Consider the following 24,209-nt stretch of genomic DNA (forward strand, 5'->3'; position numbering starts at 1 on the left):
GAGAACACGGCAATTTTGAAGGACTGGGATTGAGGGAGTTTGATTCGGAGAAAACCAAAACCATCATAGCTCCTCGTCTCATTCTCAAGGGTCACTTCTTCTTTCTTTTGTTTCTTGAAATTTCAAAATTCCTCTTATATATATATATATATATATATATATATATATATATATATATATATATATATATCTTTTGCCCTATAAACGACGGCGTTTGACATCTCCTAACTAAAGTGGGTTTTTATTCTTCTGAGTTGCATAAGGGAAGTGGAAGTTTGGATACCTGACACGCTAGCCAGATCTTTGAAAATAGCAAACTTTTTTTTTTTGGGTAAATTACTTTTTTAAACCCATATTTTATATTGTTTTTGAATTACAATCCTCCAACTGATACCAAAAAAATTACCCTCACATTTTACTTACATATAGCATTTGAGATGGTGCTCAATTGAACCACCACTATACAAAAACCCAAAGTAGGTTGTAAGAAAATCAATGACACTTTTAAAGTTTGACATTTAAAAATAAAAATAAAAAACTTTCTCCAGTTTTACTATCGATCTCATGCTACGTGACGGCAATGGGTAATACCATATATATCATCGGGGCCTTGATAAAGCTATTATTGTGGGCATAACAGAGTTGTCAAAGCGTCACTACTCGAACCGCTCAACTACTACCAAGTATTATGTGAAGCAATACGAGAATTCTTACCATCAAGCCACAACCTGTAGTGGTTTGCTAATATTTGCTTTCTTCTTTGTTCTTCATAGTTGAACTATTGTTTCATTCTTATTATTAAACTAGTTGCAAATCCGCGCGATGCATGGAAAAATATAATATGATTATTTTTTATTGGATAATTATTGAATTAATATATTAGATCGTGTGTTTTTAAAAATTCAATGTGTTATTTGAACTTCTGTTTTAAATTAGAAGTTTTTTGTAGTGTAACAAAATATATTTTGTAGTCAGGTATTATATATAGTAAGATATGTATGAAAACACAATGCAATATATTTTATTTTATTTTTAAAAAAATTGATAGTGTGAGAACTATTAGACCAGTAACTATGTATACTTTGTTCATTACTATACAGATGTTTGCAATTTAACTCTTATAGATATATTTTTCTCCAAAACATAGATCCACGTCTCTTTCTTCCTCACAATTGACACTAAGTGAAAAAGTAAATAAAAATAACTATGCAATAGATCATTATCAATAAATCATATAGGCGTAAATGCACATTTAGTCCCTACATTTTAGCTTTTTTTTCTTTTCATTTTAGTCCCTACATTTTAATTTTACCATTTTTAGTTCCTAAATCAATTAACGCGTGTTATTTTGATCCTTTCCATCAGTCAACAGACAAAAATATCTGAGGTGGCTGATGGAAGACTTAAATATTATTAAAAATCTACATCACCCATGACACATAAACATATAAATTTAAAAAATTAATTTATTAATTTTAACTAAATAAAAAAAATAAAAACAGAATTAAAAACCAAAATTCACATGAATTAAGATCTAAAAGTTTCTTGAACAAGAACACCAAAAACACCAACCCAGATCTAAAAGTTTCTCTTTTTGTTTTCTCGGCAGCCAAATAGTCAAATATCAAATAGTACCTAACAAAAGAAATGGCCGTGTGTAACCCAGATCTCTTCTTTATTTTCTTCTTCTTCCCTAGATATTTCTCAGTTTCTCCGCCTCCCATTCTTTTCATTATTTTTTCTTTTTATTATTTTGTTGGAAGATCATGCCTTTGTTATGTTCTTTGTGTTCTTCCCATAATTGTTCATGTTCTTCCTCACTTTCCCAGAATGGTTCATGTTCTTCCTCAAATAACTCGTTGCCCAGGAAATTATAAAAATCAATATTTTTTTTTCTCTTCTTGTAGCAACCAGACATGTAAAACACACAACAATCTTCAAATGAGACCAAAAGTCAACAATCACAAAAATACCAAAACACATCTCAACCAAAACACTAAAACATCTCTATCGGACCCAACCAACCAAACGCCAAACATCAAAACTCAACCAAACAAAATAATAGACCAAGAAAATCCTCCACTGATCCACCACCTTCAAACCCCACCAATGGCCAAAAAATCCAGATCTACCCACCACCTGTGAGCCCAGCTAACCACCGCCACCTAGATCTAAAAAATTTCCTTTCACAAACCCATATTATCCCTTTTCAAATTTATCAAAAATCCAAAAGAAATACAGCAGACTCAACCCAGATAAAGAGAGAGTGAGATGAGAAAGTGAGGGGAGAGGGGTTTCGGATCTACCTAGAAACCCACATGATGGTGTCTTGCCACCTCACCACGCTCCTCAACCTCACCCTCACACTCACGCCCACCCTCACTACCAACACCAGCAAATGATTCTCGGTGATAGTAGTGGCGGCGACAACAACCATGAAGTCAAAGTCGAAGTCAAGGTGGGTTTTTGAGGCATGAGATTTGGATTTGGTACTGGTATGATCCGAATTTGAATCAAATAGGAGAGAGGGATTGGGTGGTGATGGACTTGTCTTCTTGAGCTCCACTGGCGTAGATGCGACCATTAGAAGATCGGATGGTAGAGAAAGGAAGGTGGGACCATTTGGATGGCTAGGCAGGGACGAAGATGACGTGGGAGTTGAAGAGGAGAGAAGGGAGGGAAGGGTTGGAACTTGGAGCCAAGCCAGGAGAGGAGGAGAATGGATTTGTTTTTCTTTGGAGTGAAATGGAGAGTTTGTGTTTGGAGGTTGAGGGAGTGAGCTTGGGATTTGAGGGAGGAAATGGCGAAGGTGTAGTCTAGGTTTGGGTGGGTTGTGTAATTGTGGTGATTTGATGGCAACATTGATTGTTGAGAGTAAGCAGAGGAAGTTTGAGAGTAAATGATTTATGTTTGTTATTGTGTTCTTTGTGTTTGTGATCTTGTGTTAATGTTTAAATTTGAATTTATGTTTTTTGTGTTTGGTTCTGGGTTTGTGCTTTATGTTCTTGTGTTGATGTTTAAATCTGTAATTGTATTCTTGTGTGTTCTTGTTCAAAATGAATTAGATTTGAATTGATGTATTTTATTTTTTTTAATTTATTTTCTTTTTTAATTTCATTAAAATTGATTATTATTTTTTTATATTTAGAAGCTGACATGACATTTTTTTAAATGCTAATTAAAATTTTTTTATCATTTTTTAATTGGCCACGTCAGCATTTAATGTGCCAGCAATGCACTCAGTTTGCCACCTAATCAATTTCCGTTAGTGGGCTAGCAGAAATGACCAAAATAACACACATTAATTGATTTAAGGACTAAAAGTGGTAAAATTAAAATGTAGGGACTAAAATGAAAAAAGCCAAAATGTAGGGACTAAAAATGCATTTACACCAATCATATATCATAAAGTAGAAAGATAAATAAAATAAAATGCAAAAAGAAAAAGTTCCTTAAGTATCTATACATAGAAACATTAATAGCATAATGATGCTATAAAGTAAATTATATTTTATCTTATTTTCTTTTTGGCATTTTCAATAAAGATGATCAACTGAGCAAAGTAAAAACTTACCAAGAAAGTTCAGATTAACTAAAAATTTGATGGTGGACTGGAAATGCTAATTATTTGTCATAAAATGACCAAAATAAAAATCACTAATAGATTTGAGAAAAACACATAAGATTTCTAAAAGGAATTTTACCAAACACATGAGATGTAACAATACAAAATTTATACACTGAATATTTTTTGACTTTTTTGATACTCTACGAATAAAAAAACTTTATTCATTTTTTGTCACAATATAGACTATAGAGTGATTACAAAATAACAAAAAGTCAAGAAACTTATATCAAAAGGCTTTCTATACAAAATTCCAATAGAAGGGAGACTAATAGGCCCTCCACTTTCTTCAAGACATAGGGGATTATGAAAGATCATACATCCTTTGCCTACTCTTTCCTATTTCTCAAATTCACAATATCAAAGAAATATATGAAGCTAAAAACATTGTGAATACATCTCCGTTCAGTAGAAGTCCATTGGTAGGCAAATTCAAATTTGTAGCCATGTATATTTTGTTTTGATATACACTCAAATTTCTATTTAAAAAAAACTACGTATTAACCCAAGCTAAAATTCAACCAAAACTATAGGAGTGATCTATGATGGGAAATTTAAAAAATACAACACAAAAAAATTAAATAAAAAAACCATCAACCTAAATTAGAGCTATAAGAAATAAAAAAAAATCAAGCGAGAGAGAGAGAGAGAGTACTCACAGTTTTTGTGTGGAAAAAAATATGGATTGAATGGAATAAATGATATCAAATTTATACATAAGATAGGGAGAAAACGAGTTAAAATATAAGAAAGAGGAAATGATGAAAGAAGTTTAATGGTAAAGTAAAGAATAGTAGGGAGATAAAGAGGCAAAGAGGAAGGAGAAAGGCTGGAAAAAGAGAAGAAGAGTTTTTTTTTTCTTTTTTTTTTTAAAAATTTTTAGAATAGGAAGATGAAAAGTTTAAATATTCAATTTTAACAATCACTTGAAATTAGAGAGGAGAAAATGAAAAGTTGAAATCAATTTGGATAGTTGAATATGGTCAAACATTTGCATCTAATAAATAGTAAACATGTGCATATATCCACTAAAATGATAATGAATTATTCAATTTTAACAATTACTTGAAATTAGAAAGAAGAAAATGAAAAGTTAAAATCAATTTGGGTAGTTGAATTGTCAAATATATGCATTTAAAACAAATGAATAGTAACATGTTGAATAGTAATGGAGTGCATTAACAGGTTCGTCTATTAACTATATTTAATTATTTTATATAAAATTACATAGAAAAATCATAAAGGAATTAAAAAAAAAGTATGACATGGCTGATGAGGTGGCTCAATAGGAGTACAGCAACATTAAATTCTACGTCTCAGCTTATATATATATATATATATATATATATATATACATATATATAGATTTGGTTGACTTGAAATTTCATAGAAAATATAATCTCAAATTTTCATGAGTCCAAATGTTGAACTGTTTGAACTCTTCCATGGACATCTATTTTCATACCCAAAGATAAAAAGTTACCAACTTCAAGATTTGGGCTACCTATAAATGACATAATAAAAGCTTTTTTTTCTTTTTTTCTTTTTTTTTGAGGGAGACTGTTATTGCGTTAGAGTAAAATGAAAATTAGAGAGGAAATTATGCTATTTATATTGAAAGAATATAATTGTTGGAAAATACGATTGTTAGAAATATATGGCTGTTTAAAAAATATGACCATTGTAAAGAAAAAAATCATTAAAGACTAAATAATGAAGGCTTAAATATAATAGAGAGAGAATAGAAAATCTGTTGCGTTTGAAAAGTAGGTAACTCAAATTGAAAAATATAACACCTTGAATCCTTCAAGCTCCAAAAGATCTACCAGTTGGGCTTGAGACAGAAGGTGTTAGAAGTAGACTTAGAAGAATGTTCAAGAATTTGGGTTTAATAAAAATAAGAATAATGCTAGGAAAACAATAAAATCTCATAAAAATTTCATAACATTCCAATATTAGCATACCAACTCACACATGTGCTTTTTTTTTTAAAATTTTTTTTATTATCTCTAATTTAAATTTTTTTTGTATGCTATTATATTGGAATTGTTGTGAAATTTTTTTGTGTCTCTAGCTACTCATAAAAATAATCTTGGTCTCTCAAACATAGTCTTTAACTTCAACAAAATAAATAAATAAATAAAAATTCAAATAACAATAAAAATGAGCCAAAATAACATTAAAAAAATAGCCACACACAAAAAAAAAAAAAAAAACAACATTAGTCCAAACAACAACTACTAAACAAGATATCCAACAAATGCTCATTCAAAAAAAAAAAAAAAAATTTCTAATCATTCAGATTCATAACTCGTTTAACTCATTTTATAAAAAATAATTAAATAATCTCTGATTTTATTTTCCTGGATACCAAAAAAGAGATTGTGGTCGTGAGTTTTCCTTGGTGATGCTAGGAGCTATGCTCTTCAAAAGCTTGACTTACAATCACAGCATGATCATTCATTGCTCTCTTTTACTTTATCTGTTTTTCTTTTCTCCATCATTATTTTAGACTTTTTCTCCCGTTATTACTTTTATCTTAACATTTTCAATTCTCACTTAATTTTTTATCAGTCATTTTTTACTTTTTAATTTTGTTTATAAAAAAATTGTAAAACTTCATGTATTTGTATTTGTATTTGTATTTTTTTTGTGATGTTGATATATTTAAATTATATTTTTATCAAATTTTATATAATTTAAGATTTTTAATGACTACCTAAAAAAATTCGTTTTGTATAATCTAAAGATACACTATGTATTCTAACAGATTTTGCCCTGGTAAAAATGGTTGAAGTTTTACTTTAAAATGAAAAAGAACTATTTTCATTTTGGTCAAAAAGCAACATGAAACGAACTCCATGGCTGTCACAGAAAACAAAACACAGTAACTTTCACTCCTCCCTAGGAACTTTTGCTACGGCTTATGGGCCAAATCGGCCCAATACCATCTTTTTAAAAAAAATTTAGCAAAAAACACTATTTCGAAAATAATTGGGGAAATACCACTTTTTCCAGTACTCGAGCTCATGAAACTCGAGTACTAGATTTTATACTTCCACCGTGGCATGCCAGCATGGAATCTCTATTAAAAAAATGCCACTTGGTACTTGAGTTTGGTGGACTCGAGTACTGTATAATGTGGTACCCGAGTCCACTAAACTCGGGTACCAATCTGGATTGGCCTCCATATAGTGAGTGCATAATGCCATTTGATACTCGAGTTTCACGTACTTGGGTACTGTTAACACAGTATCCGAGTCTGTGAAACTCGAGTATTAATTTGGGTTGGCCGCCATTTCTTAGGCGTATCATGCCATTTGATACTTGAGCTTTGTTGGCCTCAATTTCTGGAGTGTTTTAATCATGCAGCTCGAATCTTTACGTCCATTTGATTTTTAGTGAACATTTTTTAGTGCTCTTTATTTAGGAAAGAGTTAATGAGGTGCTGCCATCTCCAGGCTCCTGGGTTTGTATGGGAAGACATCACATAATGGAGAGTGGAGAAGTGTAGGGGAAAATCTCTCCAAGCTGTGGTGTGTAAGCTAGCTTTAGGATCAATCTATGATATTTGGCATCGGAGAAATGCAATTATCCTTGGAAAAGGCATTTTGAAATATGAAGGCTCTCTCTCGAACAGAGTCATTGCAATACTTGGAGTTTCAGCTTGAAGATTTTGCAGTGCATTTCTTAAATGGGGTTTGTTTAGATTTTGGTTGCAGGTAGGGTGGTTTTACAAAGGCTACCTCTTCCTTATGTGTGTTTTTTGTCCTTTACTGTGACATGCAATTGTATAGCTGCTCTTTACTAGGACTAGGAGTTCTTTTAGTCTGTGAGTTGAGATAGTAACTGTACATTGTTTTTTAGTTTTTAGTAGTTTATAAATATATTTCTAATTCATCTTTAAAAAAAAGCATCGAAAGAAACATCTAGAATGCAAAAAGCGATTTTAAAGATAAAACTAACATATGCATGGCTGATCCACATCAAGATTATCACATATCTTGCAATCTTCTTTGTCACACAATTCCTTTTGCCTAAAATGATGTGAATATAAAAATCCATGTAAGAAAAATCACCTGTCATAGAAGATAATTGAAGTAAGAAGTGAAATGATTCTGTTAAATGAGTAACGTATCTTAATTGACAATACTTAGTCAAATTTTTAATAGATATGGACTTAAATGAGTAGTGTGTCTTAATAGCCTACTCTTATCTTGCATTTAATGATCAATTTCCTAACAAAAAGGGGCTATAGGACCAATATGAAAACAAAATCAAACATGACATGCCAAAATGAAAATAACCCCAAATTTTAAACGATAACTCTCACACAAAAATAAACAAACATTAAATCTATTCTTAGGAAAAATCCAATCCATATTCTCTGTTAATCTTCTCTTTTCTTGTAAGAACCTTCTCTTTTCTTATATGGGGGGACCCTTGGACCAAAACCACCAATCCTTTGCAACAATACCTATTTGTAAAACTTTGCAACAACACCTACTTCTGAAGCTCCAATTCTTATTCAAAAACGAATTTTCCTTCCATACCAAGAAAAAAAAAACTTTCCTTCCACACCAAGAAAACCCAATAACAAAAATCAAATCCAAATAGGAATTTGACACAATTTCTAGCCTTATATATGCAAAGAAAGTAAGAAACTACTAAAAGGAGGCAGCACTATGAATGCAAAGGAAACTAAAATGTCTCAGATCTCTAACAAAATAGAAAGTAGAGATAATATTGCTGTTCTTTGGAGGCATACAATAAGAACGATGTAGATTCATCCACGAAGATTTTGAGTCGTTATAGTAGGTCCCCTTTAATGAAATGTACTTGGTTTGTGGGTGCAAATTACCCGTAAATTCTTTGCTTTATACCATGTAAATTAAATGGAAGAAAATGGAACCTGTAAAAAGGGTTTCGAAGTCAAAACCAAAAGATGTTGGAGCAAATTAAGGGCCTCACAATTTGGTATAAAAACTTGAATGGAAGCATCTTAAGCTTCGATTGCCCAGCAGGGTTTTGCCCTTGCATGTGTTGCTAATGCTTGGGTTTTTATATTTCTTCCATCTCTTTATAATTTGATCGATCTCAGTAGTTATGCCCATTGCATCTTTCCTTGCCATTCTCACTTTTTTCTATTCAAGAATTTTTTCTCCAGTTGAAAACAAGTTCCAGACCAGCGTGCCTATGATGTACAACACAACAGCCACCTTGCATACATCATCCCAAGAACCTACAGAAAAAAGAGTTGGAAATAATTGGGGACTGAAACAAAAATTTCATAAGAAAAGCAAATTTCAGGTGGCAAATTGTTTCCTTTGCTCCTTCTGTACTAGCACCACTGTCATCAAGACTGCCCCTTTGGGACCATGTGGACCTCACAAATGATGAAAATCCTGATGGAAATGGCACCAGTACAGCAGAACTTCATACTTTTTCTCTTGTAGTGGATGTATGGTTTGTTTACCTCGTTGAAGTATGTAACCGGTTGCAGCTGTACCAAACACACCAGCAAGCACTCCGGCCGTGTTTGACAGTCCCAACAAAACTCCCTGCGATTAATGTCAATAGCTTTTTTTCTTTTTTTGACTAGTGGAATAATAAATACTTTTTAACCTTTTAATTCTATAGATATTTTAAATTTTAAATAAATTAATGGTTTTTTACGGAAGAAATGAAATAAAAGTGGAACTTGATTAAAGGACAAGACAGATCATAATGTAGTTATGGGATTCTAAAAGGGGAAAAGAAAAAGGAATAATAGGAATAACTCACAGAATAGCGTGGTCCAATGTCTTGGTGATTGGAATAGAGACCAGATTGTGAAAAAGCATCGGATCCCTGTGAGGAAAAAGTATGCCGCTAATTTTACGGCTTCCATAAGAACAAAGTTTCTAAAAGGTGCTGCTTCTACAACTAATATTACAAATAAAGCAAGAGCAAAGGCTGAGACTAAGGCAAAGTATGAAGGAAAGACAATTGAGGTTTACAATTCTCTGCATATTTTATATGCAATTAACTAGCTATTGTGATAATCTCTTTCAGTAAGTGCCTACATTCAATGTCTGTTTTATTTCAAATGTATTAGACTGCTCAATTTATTAATCTTAAAGATCCTTATTTACTACTATTCATGTAACCATGATCCGCATTTTCCTAACTTGGTTCCTCTAAAATATCCATTTTTTTTTACACTATCTTCCGGTTTTGTTTCACCTTTTAATTCTAGTTCCTCCATATCTTAAGTTTTTAGAATCCAATTCAAGTATATTTCTACAATTTCTGTCATCTTATGTTAATATTTAACATGTTTCCCACTTTTAGTTCCTGCCCCTTCTCCATTTTTTCCGGTGTATTTATATACATGTAGATTTGGACAACTATTAACTACCATAAAGAGGAAACAGAAAAATAACCAGTATATAGTACCTTTAATTCCTCTGTCTTTCTGTGATCCTTTTTCTTCTTTTTAGTCTTGGATTTTCCCTGTCCTTGTCTTGCCCCACCAACTCCTTTGTGAGTACCCTTCTTGTCACTAAGAACAAGTGCTGACAACAACGCTTCGCTTGCAGCATTAGACTTCTTTTCAGCATCTTCGTAAGCCATATCCTCTAGGCGTGCCTATAAAAAAATAATATTACTCTGAAAACATTAAATCATAGAAAGGCAAGAAGGTAACTATATAGAATTTTCAACAAAACGGCAAGGAGAATCCAACTCAAACCCGCATTAATGACTTCAGCAGGGGCACCATAATTGATCGGTAGTCATAAGCAGTTATTGAATCAATTTTCTTCCCTGTCTGTTGCATAGCAATAGAAGTTGTCTTGATTATAGCATCAAATTCGTAAAGCTGCAACAACAAACATAGAGATTCAGTCATCCTATAGAAGAGAAGTCCTCATTGAATACTGTCTTCTCATGATTATGAACACAAGACTCACCTCTGGCCTCATCCTTCTCAAGACTCTCGCAGAGACACTGCAACCCGCAAATACTGTCGAGATCATCCAAGAACTTGGACACACGATTAAGCTCTGGGATGTCAAGAAAGCATGCAGAGAGCAGTGTGCGGTTCATCCAGTGTTTCTTAAGCAGCTGTTTTGATATTCGCTTCTTAAGCATTTCCATTGTCAAGTCCATGAACGCTGAAATATGACTTGAAACAAAACATCTAATCTTTAGTGGCAATTCTCAAATAATATCCCAAGCAGGAATCTGAGAAGATTGTAAGATGGCATTTCTCATCCATTGTATACAATATCCCAATATTGAAAATTCTCAAATAAAAAACAATTCAGCTACAAAACAAAGCAAAACAAAATAGTAGTTGAGACATATAATAATACCAGACTATGGCCCTTGCAAGCAGGAATCTTTAGTGGCAGACTGCTTGGTGACAAGTAAATCTTTGATGATGCTGTTGACCAGGTAAATCTATCAAAATCAAGCACCTGAAAATACACGTGAAAAATAATAACATGTATATCATGCATTTATGGTATGAAACTAAATTAAAAATCTAATTTAATCAATTACTTTGATGTTAAACATAAATAATCTGGTGTCCTCCCCCCCACCCCCCTCTCCTTTTTATGAACAACTTAAATCTATTGGTGCTGCCACTTTGAATGTAAAATTTTTAAGGAAAAAGGAACATTCCCTACCTGTACATCATCCAACAATCCATTCCTAGATTCACCACCAACCACTATCAAACTTAGCATACCTAGTCCGCGAGACCACCACTCGTCGGGGCCTCGTTCCGCTTAGGGCATGTTCTTCGATTATGCCCCTCTTGGTCACACAACCCGCATTGCACCTTCCTCCCCCCCTCCTTCCATGGTGTGGTTCTAGGCCGCTTCCCGCCCTTGTCCATCTCATTTCTAATTCGTGTTGAGACAGGGCGACCTTTCTCTCGGATCAATTGGGGGTTAGGGAGGACCCTTCGAGTTTCTTTAGGATCCGACCATGATAATCTATCTTTCAACGCAGGGAAAATGGGAGCATAGCTCAGGAACAGTGCGTCCACGCTATAGCATAGGTCAATGTACTGTTCTGCATCATGTCGATAGCTAATACAAACTGCAATGACATGTGAACATGGTATCTTATATAATTTCCATTTCTGACATGTGCAAGTTCTTTGCAGCAGGTTAACTCTATGTGTGTGATCCCCATGTCCAGCAGTTCCTGGATTATGCGGTGTATCTACTTGATATGATTGTTGTTGAGCGCTCAATCTCATCACCCTGTGATGCTCTGCCTTCTCCTTATTTCTCATAAAGATATCCAAGGCATATTTACACCATTTTTTTCCTGAATTTAACTGCTCTATGCTCTTATTGCAATAATCATCGAAATAAGCATTCATTTTGAACCATGTGTATTTCACCATTGCTGTAATGGGCAGGCTACGAGCACCCTTTAGAACACCATTGAAGCACTTGGAGACATTTGTAGTCATCGCCCCATAACGGTAACCCTCGTCAAAAGTTAGAGCCCATTTCTCTTTCGGCACATCCTTCAGATATTGGTGCGCATCCCGGTTCACATTCTCAATTAAATCAAACATGGCATTGAACTTTAGCTCCTGGGTAGCACTTGCTGCCCTGCATACTAGATTCTTTAAAGTTTCATTGTTCCATCTAGTGTTCATGTTACTGCATAGATGACGAAGGCAGTAACGATGTTCTGTCATGGGAGGCTGCAAATAGTCTCGGTTAGTGTCTCTAAAGATAGCTTGTATCCCAAGGTGTCTATCAGATATGACACACAGGTGTCTCCAGTCAGTAACATACCTTCTTATACAAGCCAAGAACCAACCCCAAGTCTCTGTGCTCTCGCTCTCGACAACGACGAAGGCTAGTGGATAAATCTTATTATTAGCATCTGTCACCATTGCAATCATCAATTTCCCTTTATATTTTCCATAGAGGTGGGTTGCATCAATACTAATCACAGGCCTACAGTTCTTGAACCCAATAATACATGGACGAAACGCCCAAAATACAGACTTGAATGTACAGGTTCCCAGTTCATAATTATCGTTCACTAATAACTTATACTTTGTACCCGGACTTGCATCCTTAAGTCCTGCCAAAAAACGCGGCAACTCTGCATATGACTCCTTAAAATCCCCGTATATAGCTGCAACGGCCTTTTGTTTGGCATCCCAAACCTTGTATGTGAACCATAATGATTACGTTAGAAATGAATAGAAGTTAAATAATTATAGTTGAAGAAAACAAATCAAGACTTGTAAGGCTATAAGATGAAGATAATATTTCTTTCTCTTTATTCATTTTTCTTTTGTTTTTTCAATTTCATTTTTCATAACATCAGGTATTCATGGGTTTTGGGAAAAAATATCATGCTTATACTTCCATGAAGACTGATGTCTCTACATTGTATTGAAAAAAGAATGCAAGTTAAAGAATACCTTGTAGTGAGATACTTCGTGTTTTAAGTATGCCAAAGCAACGTGGCGTAAGTTCTTTATCTTATACGCGGAGTCTTCTCGTATATAGCGCTCAAGTACGTATGCTAGGAACACCGAATCAATCATCCGACCATCATGAGCATTCTGAATTTTGTCGCACGTGAGGGGGCCCTTGCATTTTGCAATCTTCCAGACATTGTCTCCCTTGCAACAGATCGCACGGACTGACCATGGACAGGAATCATCCTCACAACTCACCATAAGCCTCTCTGAGTCTGAATGCTCAGTTTTGAACCTAAAATTCTCTCGTAGTACGTACCAAGTCAACGCATGTCGCACCGCAAATTTAGTCGCGAAGACCATTCCTTTCATTGGCTGCTCCCCAGGCGTCCAACTTGATACTTCCACTTGCAAAACCGGTGATGGATCAAACATATTATCCCAAGTGTTTTTGGTGAATCATTCAGGTGTAGGATCAGGATTAAGGCATGTGTCTCTATTCTCTTCTACAACGACATCCTCGATATGATCAACATCCTCATGTTCACCCATGGTATCTAGGAGCTTCTCGAAGTCATCCCTAGTAACATCAATATGGGTTGCATCGTCACCAAGTCCGTGATCATCTTCATTTTCAAATGTGCCCCCATGCAGCTCATCATGAGATAAATGCTCTCCTACATGCACTTCCTGGGGCCCTTGCTTCTCCTCAATGTGTGAAGCATGGGAAAATGTTTGCCACGGTTCAGTACCATACCCATCTCCTGTGTGTTCTGCACACCCTTGATAAGACTGTAATGATATTGAGTCAATGTGCTCATCTACAGTTTCATCCAAAATAGTATGTTGTGAACCCTCTCTAGCCTCTACTATGGTGGGCTCAACAGTGACATAGAGATCCTAACCAACAAATCCTTTCACCACCATTTGCTCAACAATTTCCCACATCATCTTCACTTGGGCGGCACTCGATAACTGTAGTGAATTGTAAAAAACATGGGTGTCCAGAACCCATTAAGGTGCTCGATACACGATGAAAATGTTGTGCCTAGAGTGATCTAACCTCATCACCTTCAATATTCTTCGTTGCAGTTTCATAAGGCCTATCCCACGCTTCACCCTAACACAATTTTGCTTTTGGTTCGAGCCTTGGTATGACAACCCATGCAAGTCATGATAATACATCTCTCCATCGTAGTACACATAGAAAAAGTGAAAATCCATCACTGACCTGTTATTAACAATATAAAAGTTGTCATAATGTATAACCACTTACATAAATTTGGCGTATGATAAAAAAAATTTATATTCAAACTCAATCATAGACATATAAATAATTGATTAATTGAATTTATAAAAACAATTAATAGTATATCGAGTTTTGTGTTCTAGTTAACTCCATTTATAAAATTTCTCTCATACAAAAAATTATAAATTTTTTTTAGTGTTTTGACATAATTAAGAACCATAATCAAACGAACAATTCAAATACAATCATATTTACATTTTTTTTAAAAAAATTAGGTTAAAACAATATTGTGTTATGAGTTATTATTACCATATAACTAAGGCAATGAACTACCACACAAACTGACATCATGTTCATGTCCAACAACCGTTGGAGGTACTGCCATATGACTGTAGCAAAATAGACTATGCATTAATCTTAAGGATCTGGTTTACTAGTGTTGGTGTGCATTGGCTATGGTTAAGTTTTTTTTTTTGATACATATATAGTTTGCTCTCCTTATTCTTCTTTTGTTTCTCTTTTTTTTATTTGATCTATAAGAAACTGAGATCTCAACAATTGTGAAAATATTATGATAACAATAAGTGTTGTAACATTTTTTTAAAACATTTTTTTTTATTTGTGGTTGACTACAGTTTCATATTTTATTATTTTATTTCTACTTATAAGAAATTGACACGTCAATAATTGTGAAAATATTGTGAAATTTGTTGTGTCAGTATAACAATATAAATGTCAGCTTACATCAATATTTAAAAGAAAAAAAACACAAATCGATTATTGAAAAAAAAAACTAAAAAAACCAATCTCATATTTTATTTTATTAATTTATTTCGACTTGTAAGAAATTGACACATCAATAATTGTGAAAATATTGTGAAATTTGATGTGTCAGTATAACAATATAAACGTCAGTTTATATCAATATTTAAAAGCAAAAAAAAAAAAACACAAACCAATTATTGAAAAATATTGGATGTACAGTGCCAAGACACTGTGCGCGCATTCGCGCTTTTATTATAAAGAAGTAATTTTCAACTCGACTTATTACATGTGTATAAGCCTAGGTTGGATTGTCGAAGGGTTGTGCATATATATTTCATGCTTTGTAAAATTTTAGGGTTCGTTTGGTAATGTTGTTCTAGTAACGTTATTTGTATTTTTTGGAAATACATGTGGATGAAAAAATGTATAGAAATATGTGTAATGTTGTTTAAAATTTAAAAATTGTTGCTTAAAATTCTATACCAAACGGCCAAGTTTTTATAAACTATTTAAGTAATTTTACAAAAATAAATATTTACCATTCATATAATTTGCCTAAATTATATTTCAAAATTTCAAATTTGTGAAAATTAATGATTAAGATACCCAACTTAATCAAACTGAAAATGAAAATAATATTATAAAATAAATTTGTATATATGGTGGGTGGAGTTAGGCCAAATTAGTTGAAAAAAACTATTACTTTGAATTTGACCCAACTCAAATCCAATCCAACAATGAAAAATGATTCCAATCATCAAGTTAGTGGGTTGGCCACACATTTTTTCCACGGAGAGTCCCCCAAAAAGTAATATTACATTCACAAGAAATTTGACAACTTCTTCACATGTGTTGCGTTTGTATATTTTTGCAAATACTTGTATAGACTAACTACTTATATCACTTCTTTATTTATTATTAACCACATTTTTAAATTTCCAAATTTTTGAAACTTCAATTCAAATGTGTGAATATCAGCAGTTGTACATAGTTAATATTGAAAAACTAGGGAGTACAAAAACACCTCATGCATGGAGTACAAAAACACCACATGCATAACAATCTCATACGAAGCACATACAAACACAATTTGAAACTAAGCACTTAACTATTACCTCTATGTTCTGGTCACAGCAGGGTTGACCCAAAGGATAAATGGACAGCACGTTGGTCTTGGACGGAGAACTGACATACAAACTCAAGGACTTGCAGATGGTGACCCAACTACCAGTAGCTTTTGCGTCCACGTAGCATTTTGACTCGTCACATGGAGTTGGGAAGATAGGTACGCGAGTAGAGTTCAGAAGATCCTTAACTAAAAATAGGTGAAAGGTGATGGGGTCTGTTTTCTGAAGAGGTACTCGAGTTCCGTGAACTCGAGTACCATTCATTATGCATTAATGTAGTGGTTGCCGCCAGGAAAGTCGGTGCGTGCAATAAGTATGGAACTTATTACTCGAGTTTAAAGAACTCGAGTACTGTGATAGAAAGTACTTGAGTCCAGTAAACTTGAGTAGGACTCGGGTATAATATAGTAAACCATACAGATTGGTACTCGAGCTTAAAGGACTCGAGTACTATTAGAACTACCCGAGTCCAGTAAGCTCGAGTATTGCTCGTGTATTCTGTACTTACTCTACTCAAGTAATAAGTATGGAACTTGTTACTCGAGTTTAAAGGACTCGAGTACTGTGTTAGAAGTACCCGAGTCTACTAAACTCGAGTATGGCTTGGGTATAATATACCAAAAATCTCCTACACGATTAGTGACAAACGCTTTTTGACAAGCATTCCCAATGATATGTCGTGTGAACCAAAAACCTATTAATAGATAAAAGCATACTCCAACTAATTCCCAAAAAATATAAATTTGTATAAAATACCCTCGAGGTTTTTTATTTTTTTTTATTTTAGTACTCTCGAGTTTATAGAGAGACTCCACTGATGTGTATGCCAGATAAAGAAGAGCGCTTTGATAGAAGTCAGCAAATTGTTGACGAAATTTGTAGTACTGAGATGAAACCCAGTAATAGTTAGCATAGATAGTTGGATCAATATCCGTCATGCTGTCAAGGGTACTCTTCCCATCTTCTAGAAGCTTCTTGCACTCTTTTCGGTCACCTTGCTCTAGTTTAAATATGGCTATTTGCAACTTAATGTAAAGGATTGGTTCTTCAATTCGCTGCTCTCTACTTGCTTGAAGTTTCTCAATCACTCCTTCTAGATGATAATTAATAGCAGCTTCTTTCTCTGAATATTGCCTAGAAACTATGACAGCAAAATGTGCAAGCTTGAGAAGATTGACACCATACAACATTTTATAAACATATCTACCCAAAGAAGAGAAATTGGTCTCAATCCCACCTAGCATTTAACCAGGCAACATTATTTTTGCAAGTTTCATCCATCATAACCTCCTTTTAACTGGTTAATATGAGTAGCATCAAATTTAATATTCTTACATCAAGAAAATTGAAACGTGTTCCTACAAGATGATGTCCTGTGATCAAGATTGAGAGAGGTATATAGCAACTATGGTGTGGGAGGAAAAACAAAAACAGAGAATTCTCATCTTCAATTACATTATACAATGATCTACTGCTAAAGAGTAAGGTTCTTCTACCACTCTCTTTCATTTCATATTATTTCATTTCCAACCTCTCTGGAGAGGGGGAGGATTTTTCAATAAATATAGGAAATAACCAATTTTCTGCTGGGCCCTGAAGGGATATAATTAAATCCTTAAGGCACACTGAATTTGGAGAGAGCTGATTGGAACAAAGCTGAGAATGCCTGGGATGCACTTTGATCATCAGGTTTGATCTTTATTTGTGCTTTGGCCGATGATGTGTTAATTATACACTGCACAAGAAATGTGGAGAATTCCTCTGCCTTTTGTGCAAAGAAGAAGAACTTCAAATTAGGGGATTGTCCACCTGATGCAATGCAGTGGATGGAATGGCCTTGCATGTGCCGGAGGAGGGCCTCTCATCATGATTAGGCAATTGGAGTAAGGCTATGTTTGGTACTTATGTCATACATGTGTCCTGTTACATAGACACTTCATATTACCTTTGTGTTTCGCAGGGGGAAAAAGTAAACAGACTTCAACAACTTATTTGTTTCCAATTAAAAGATTAGAAGGTTCAATGAATTTGAGATCTAGACACAGTACAACTGACATGCACATCAAAATCCATGTAACACAATGCATCTTTGGTTTAAAATTACATAATAATAACTCACCTCAACAGGTTCTAGGAGTCCTTCCATTGCATTCCGCACATCATCAATTAGTTCATAGATAACTCTATACAGTCGAATCTCAACGCCTTTATTTTCAGCATAGCTTTTCACAGATCCCGAAGCTTTGGTATTAAATCCCAATATAATGGCGTTGTTGGCAAATGCAAGATCAACATCACTGTTGCTTACATCTCCTGTTGTTTGCAAGAGAAACTTCAAAGTGACATTATCTTGTGGCAGCACCTGTAGAGCTTGTCTGACAGCCTCAATGGATCCCTAATCATGATGAAAATCAAGTTTAGTGGCAGGTTCAAAAGGCTATGAAATATATTGTATAGATACTCAATGTCAGATGTTGTTACAACTCCTGAGCTTCAGATAACAACCTGAACCATTGGGGGTATCACCACCCCAGTCTTCAGGCATTAGGCCAATTGTAGAAAGCTCTTGCATTACTCGTTCTGGATTAGCTCCATCTTTATCTATCTGGTGCAATGAAAGAAATATGATTGAGAATCAGAAAGTTCTGAAGAGAAATTGTGTATTTAGATCCAAATTTCATGAAACTAAGACGAGCATAACAACGAATAGAGAGAAAAACGGATTAAATCATATTGGAATAGCTTAAATCTATAGGTTACCTGAATTTGCTCCTTATTGCCAGCAGTGATATTTGAAATAGTCCAACAAGCTTCCTTCTTAATGCTCTTTTTATAATTATTGGTCAACAGGTTTGATAGGCAAGGAAGAGCATTGTGGTTGATAATAACCTGAACAGCAACACCTCATTAGTTGAAAGTGATACCAAACGAATAGGGTATGGAATGACATTTTTTTCTATTGATTGAAGGATTTGAGCTTTATTAATAAGTGGATTTCAAGTGGCCACGTGTAAGATGTCATTTCAAATCCATCAAATTTTTTTATAGGTGTCAATTCAAATCCATAATATCGCAAGTGTTTATTTAAGAAAATCCTCAGAGTTCTTATTATCATGTGCTGTTAAATTTATACAAGTAATTGTTCTTCAAATCCCTTTATTTGAAATTCAAATCCAACCACAACCTTCAAAAAGCACAATTTGCATGCGTGTCTATGACTGTGGAATGAGACAAAATATATTTTAAAGAAAAAAAAAAAAAGGATAATGCCTAGCCCTACTGCCCAAGTCTATTTCTTTGTACAGGCCTCGTAAGTACACCACGAAAATTCAGAAGAGGACAAAACCATTGTCTGATCTAATGCATTACAAAAGCTGGCCATACCATAACCAAAACAAAAAAAATCACAGACCAAGAATAGTTGCCAACAGACAAATCCTGAGTGCATACATGAATACACCACTCCATTTACAAAGCATGTGACATAATAAAAAAATTAGATAAGATCGTGTACCTAAATCTTGATGACTACATATACTACGAAAAAAAACAATATAGCCCATATTTTATTATTCCAAGCTGCACAAGTTCCTAATACCTGAGTCTGCATATCATCTCCAGTAACAATATTTCCAACCGTACGAAGAGCAGGAATGAGCACAGAAGGAGATGGGTGCCTAAAAAATGGCAAGAAATTTTATAATTGAGTGCATAATATAGAGGTTTACACATCCCACCACAAAATAAGTACAACTCAATAAGGTTGAAGATCTAAGAACTCACAATAAAAGCTCAACAAGCCGAGGACAAACACCCGCTTCAATGACAGCTTGAATTTTGTCATTTGTACCGTCAGAAAGATACGAGAGTGCCCAGCAAGCATCAGTTAAGACTTCTTCATCATTTGAATGAATAAGGCGTGCAAGAGCTGGGAGTGCAGGCTTAACATGTGCAGTAAACAATACAGCATAATATATAACATCACAATGGTTGATGAAGGTAAGTTTCCAAAAACTGCAACCTTGCGACATTATTTTAGATTTTAGACTAATTAATAGCCTAGGCAGCATCACCCACAGTTTCATAATTTGTTAAGTTTCAAAGAGCATCCAAGATAACTAACCTGATCAAAAGGAGGCTGAGGCATGCTCATTCAGCTGTGCCAGCAATGGAAGCAAAGCCCCATTGCGTAGGACAAGGTCACGACATCTAGGGGAATCACCAGCAACATTTCCCATTGCCCACACAGCCTGGACATCCAAAAGATATAGGTGGGGGTCAAGTCATTTTCCTTTAAAATGCCAACTTGACCTGAACATTTTCATTTTCCTTTAAAATCAGGAACAATTAAATCATATTAGTTGGTATAGATAAGAAGAAACTTGACCTGCATTAAGTAAGCTTCAATACCACGTGATGATATTCGTGACCGATTATAACCCCGTGAATCTAGCATATCTAGTCGATTTATCTTAATCCCTGGCCATGAAAGTGATAATAAAGACAATTTCACACCAACATAAAAACAATAAGGTGGCTTAATAATGTAGAACAAGTTGTATCATCTTAAACGAAAATAAAGGCATAAGTTCAGATTCTAACCTGGTAAGTACTCCAAGGTCAACACCTTTGAGGCAGTATAATCCCAATACACCAGCTGTAAGGAAAAAAAAATTATCAAAGTAAATAAAGTTTTAAACATGTATATTATACTTTCTATAAATTCTTTAAGTCCCTAGTTAAGTAGTCATAAACGATCAGATGGAAATAGAAAATCTATATGATGTAAGCATTAGTTCTCTTTAGTCTTGATGCAAGAAACATACAGGTACTCGGACCCACTTTATATTTCGAAAATCTCGGCGGAATCTATCTACATTCTTCCCTTCATTTATGTAATCAATTTCTTGATACAAAATCCTGTAAGTAACACAAGCCCAAGAATATCTTTAGCGCATCACAACTTACAAAGGGGAGCACTGAAACTTTTTCTTTCATGAATAAATTTGTTAAAATGGTCCAATCTAACAGAATTTTAAGTACGCATCAAAAAATGTAACAGAATCTTAAGCATCATTATAAAATAAGATACATCAACAGACGCGAGTATTGGCCATTACTTTGGATCTGAGGTGCTCAGGCAAAATTAACAGAGAGATAGTTCTTATCTCTTTGCTTATGCGATTTACATCACACTGTAACTCTAAAATGCATCTCTTAAGAAATTAACATAGTAACTAATAGAAGCTTGCTACTTACGCGGAACATTCTTCATATATGCCGATCCAATCTCTTGTTGGACCACCAAAAGTTTCACTTCTCTGAAAATACTCTGCAATTAGCTTTAGATTTCCTGAATGATAGCAGCAATTTAGCAAAGATTATGATAAACACCTAAAACTGCTGAATTCCAATGAGTCTTCACAAAAATACATACAACAAATATGAAAGCACGTCACTTAACCAGATCTATAGTTTCACAACAACTGAAAGCAGCCAGTCAATAAAATTTCATCCATATGACTGCACGAAGATTGATCTTTGATAATCAGTAGTCACTGCAGGTGTTTTCTGTTGTGTCTCACTCAAAATCCCATCATTTGGGTTGTCAACAAAAACCTTAACCCCATTATTAATGCATGTCAAAAAGTCACACCTGCAGTAGCTCTCTAATTACAATTATCATGGGTATCCCTTTGTGCAGTCAACTCCCAATAACGATTCAAAGTTCCATGGCACAATATAATATCAAAGAGCCTTTGCAATTCCAAATTGATAAAAGCTGAAAGGTTTACCAATAGTAGACAGTTCTGTACACATGTTTTCGTAAATGAATATAAGAGAACTTTTCACTGGTCTACTATGCATCTAAAAATAATTTATACTAAAAAAGGGTTGATGAGACCATAAGACCAAAGAAAAAAAAGGAAATGAGAAAACAAGCAACAACATCTATTATACCATAATGACAAGCCAGACAAAATCACCATGGTAAGAATGAAAATGTGCATTACTTACGTAAGTCAATGTCAAAAAGCTTCTTGAGACCAGGTCTCTGAACTTTCACCACTACTTTCTCTCCATTATGAAGGATAGCACGATGGACCTAGAGACAGGATTCTCAAATTTCAATTAGAAAAAGTGAAAACTTTCAAGGAATAAATAAATATTCAGAGAACCAATCTAAAGAAATCATGAATGGTCATAACTTGATAAATTACGACTTAAATAAGCATAGAAGTAAAAGGAATAAACTTCAACAAAAAAGAAAGATAAGAGCAGCCATCAGAATTATCGAAGTTTTCCTCCATTAAAGAAAGAGAAGATAAGGCTACCATCATTCCATCAATATATATATATATATATATATATATATATATATATATATATTTATTTTTTTTTTTTCCTTCTCTAAAACTGTCCTATGTATCCAGATTTTTCTGAGGATTGTCTTAATGTTGTGTGTGATATACACATTTATCATAACATACTTCAAGCTACTTAAAGTGAAACATCATAGACAAACTTCTAACAATTTACAAGCGTTGACTAATCTAGTACAACATATAGAAATGAATCTAACACCTGACCAAGACTAGCAGCAGCTATTGGCTGGTCCTCAAACTCCTTAAACAATATGTTGATGGGAACTCCAAGCTCACTCTCAATGAAGCTTCTTGCTTTCACCGGTGAGAAGGCAGGGACCTTATCCTGAAGCCCATTTAAAAATCATATAGATTCAGTAAGACAAAATAAAAAAATTAAGGATTATCATATCATGTAGATATCAGTATGTCTGCATTTTAATTCATAAAGATGTGAGAAGACATAGCATGTTTAGAATTGTTACACTAGAAATCAAAATATACCTGCAATTTTGCAAGCTCATCCACAAATTCACTAGGGAATAGATCTGACCTTGTTGAAGACAATTGTCCAAGTTTAATAAAAGTTGGACCCAGCTGCAGCACACACTCCCTTAGCCATGAGGCAGTCTTTTGCCTTCTTTTTTTCTGATATAGAAGAAATCTTATAAAAACTTGAGGCAAAACGAAAAACAAGGAGCACAAAACCAAGAACTAATTGGAGATCAGGCCCAGAATGAGAAAATTAGTGTAAAATACTCTCTGTAGTATGTCATCATGATTAGGAGTCATCATAGCAGAAAGCAATAACAGCTGCAGTAAAGTTCCACAATTCACCTGCTTATCTTCTGTGAAGCCTCCCAAATATGCCCATTTTGCATTGTCAAACAAAACACGGACACGCAAAGATAGAACAAAAGACCAAATATCTATACTCCTTTGCACGGAATTATACCTTTCATTTGCCCAACTGAAACCTTCATCTGAGGGCAAACCTTCAGGTCCTCCACTGGTGGGAGTTCTTTGGAATCCCTAACTCTTAGGGTTTTTACAAGGGATGGAGTAGATTTTCTTCTAACTAGATTTGCTCCATTAACAACTTGCCTTGAACCATTTACTACGTCTACTTTATTAGTGGATGGAGTCTTTCTTTTCATTACTTCACTAGCTGGTACCATTTTAACAGCTCGCCCATTGGTAACTGATTTTGAGGGTACTGATTCTGTTTGTTTCATTTTCACATCAAACTTGTAAAACTTATCAGTCCTAGGTGGATTATGTGTTGATCTGTCAAACTTTGAAGCTTTATGAGCAGAAATTGAGCTTGAGAAACTGAGGTTGTGTAGTGTTCTTCCTTGGTTTATTGACTCCATATTGCAGAAATAACAGCTGTGAAAAGCCAGTATTGCTGCCATTGAAGATTCAGATTCCTGCAATATACATTGAATTGTGAATCAGTAAGCTGAACAGTGAAATTGAGAAGTGAAAGATCCAAAATTAGATATATAACCAAGCAAACCATAAAATTCCAAACTCAGAAATAATAAGAACTTAATAACTAATATTAAAGTTGAAACCTTCAAGACCCAAAAAACAACCTTAACTATGACAGCAATCACAGAATCTT

At 34.3% G+C, this 24,209-nt stretch overlaps 1 long non-coding RNA gene and 1 pseudogene across 1 annotated transcript; both read right to left on the reverse strand.

Moving 5' to 3' along the window:
• Positions 1 to 8,544: 8,544 nt before the first annotated feature.
• Positions 8,545 to 9,478, reverse strand: LOC142609734 (uncharacterized). The gene is made up of 3 exons (XR_012839663.1): positions 9,410 to 9,478; positions 9,102 to 9,186; positions 8,545 to 8,867 (listed from the first exon to the last, which is right to left on the reverse strand). It is a non-coding gene; the product is annotated as an uncharacterized LOC142609734 (long non-coding RNA).
• A 10,866-nt stretch (positions 9,479 to 20,344) lies between these two features.
• Positions 20,345 to 23,997, reverse strand: LOC142610415 (protein ACTIVITY OF BC1 COMPLEX KINASE 7, chloroplastic-like; annotated as a pseudogene).
• Positions 23,998 to 24,209: the final 212 nt, after the last annotated feature.

This window comes from Castanea sativa, chromosome 9 (assembly GCF_040712315.1).
Source record: "Castanea sativa cultivar Marrone di Chiusa Pesio chromosome 9, ASM4071231v1".
NCBI lineage: Eukaryota > Viridiplantae > Streptophyta > Magnoliopsida > Fagales > Fagaceae > Castanea > Castanea sativa.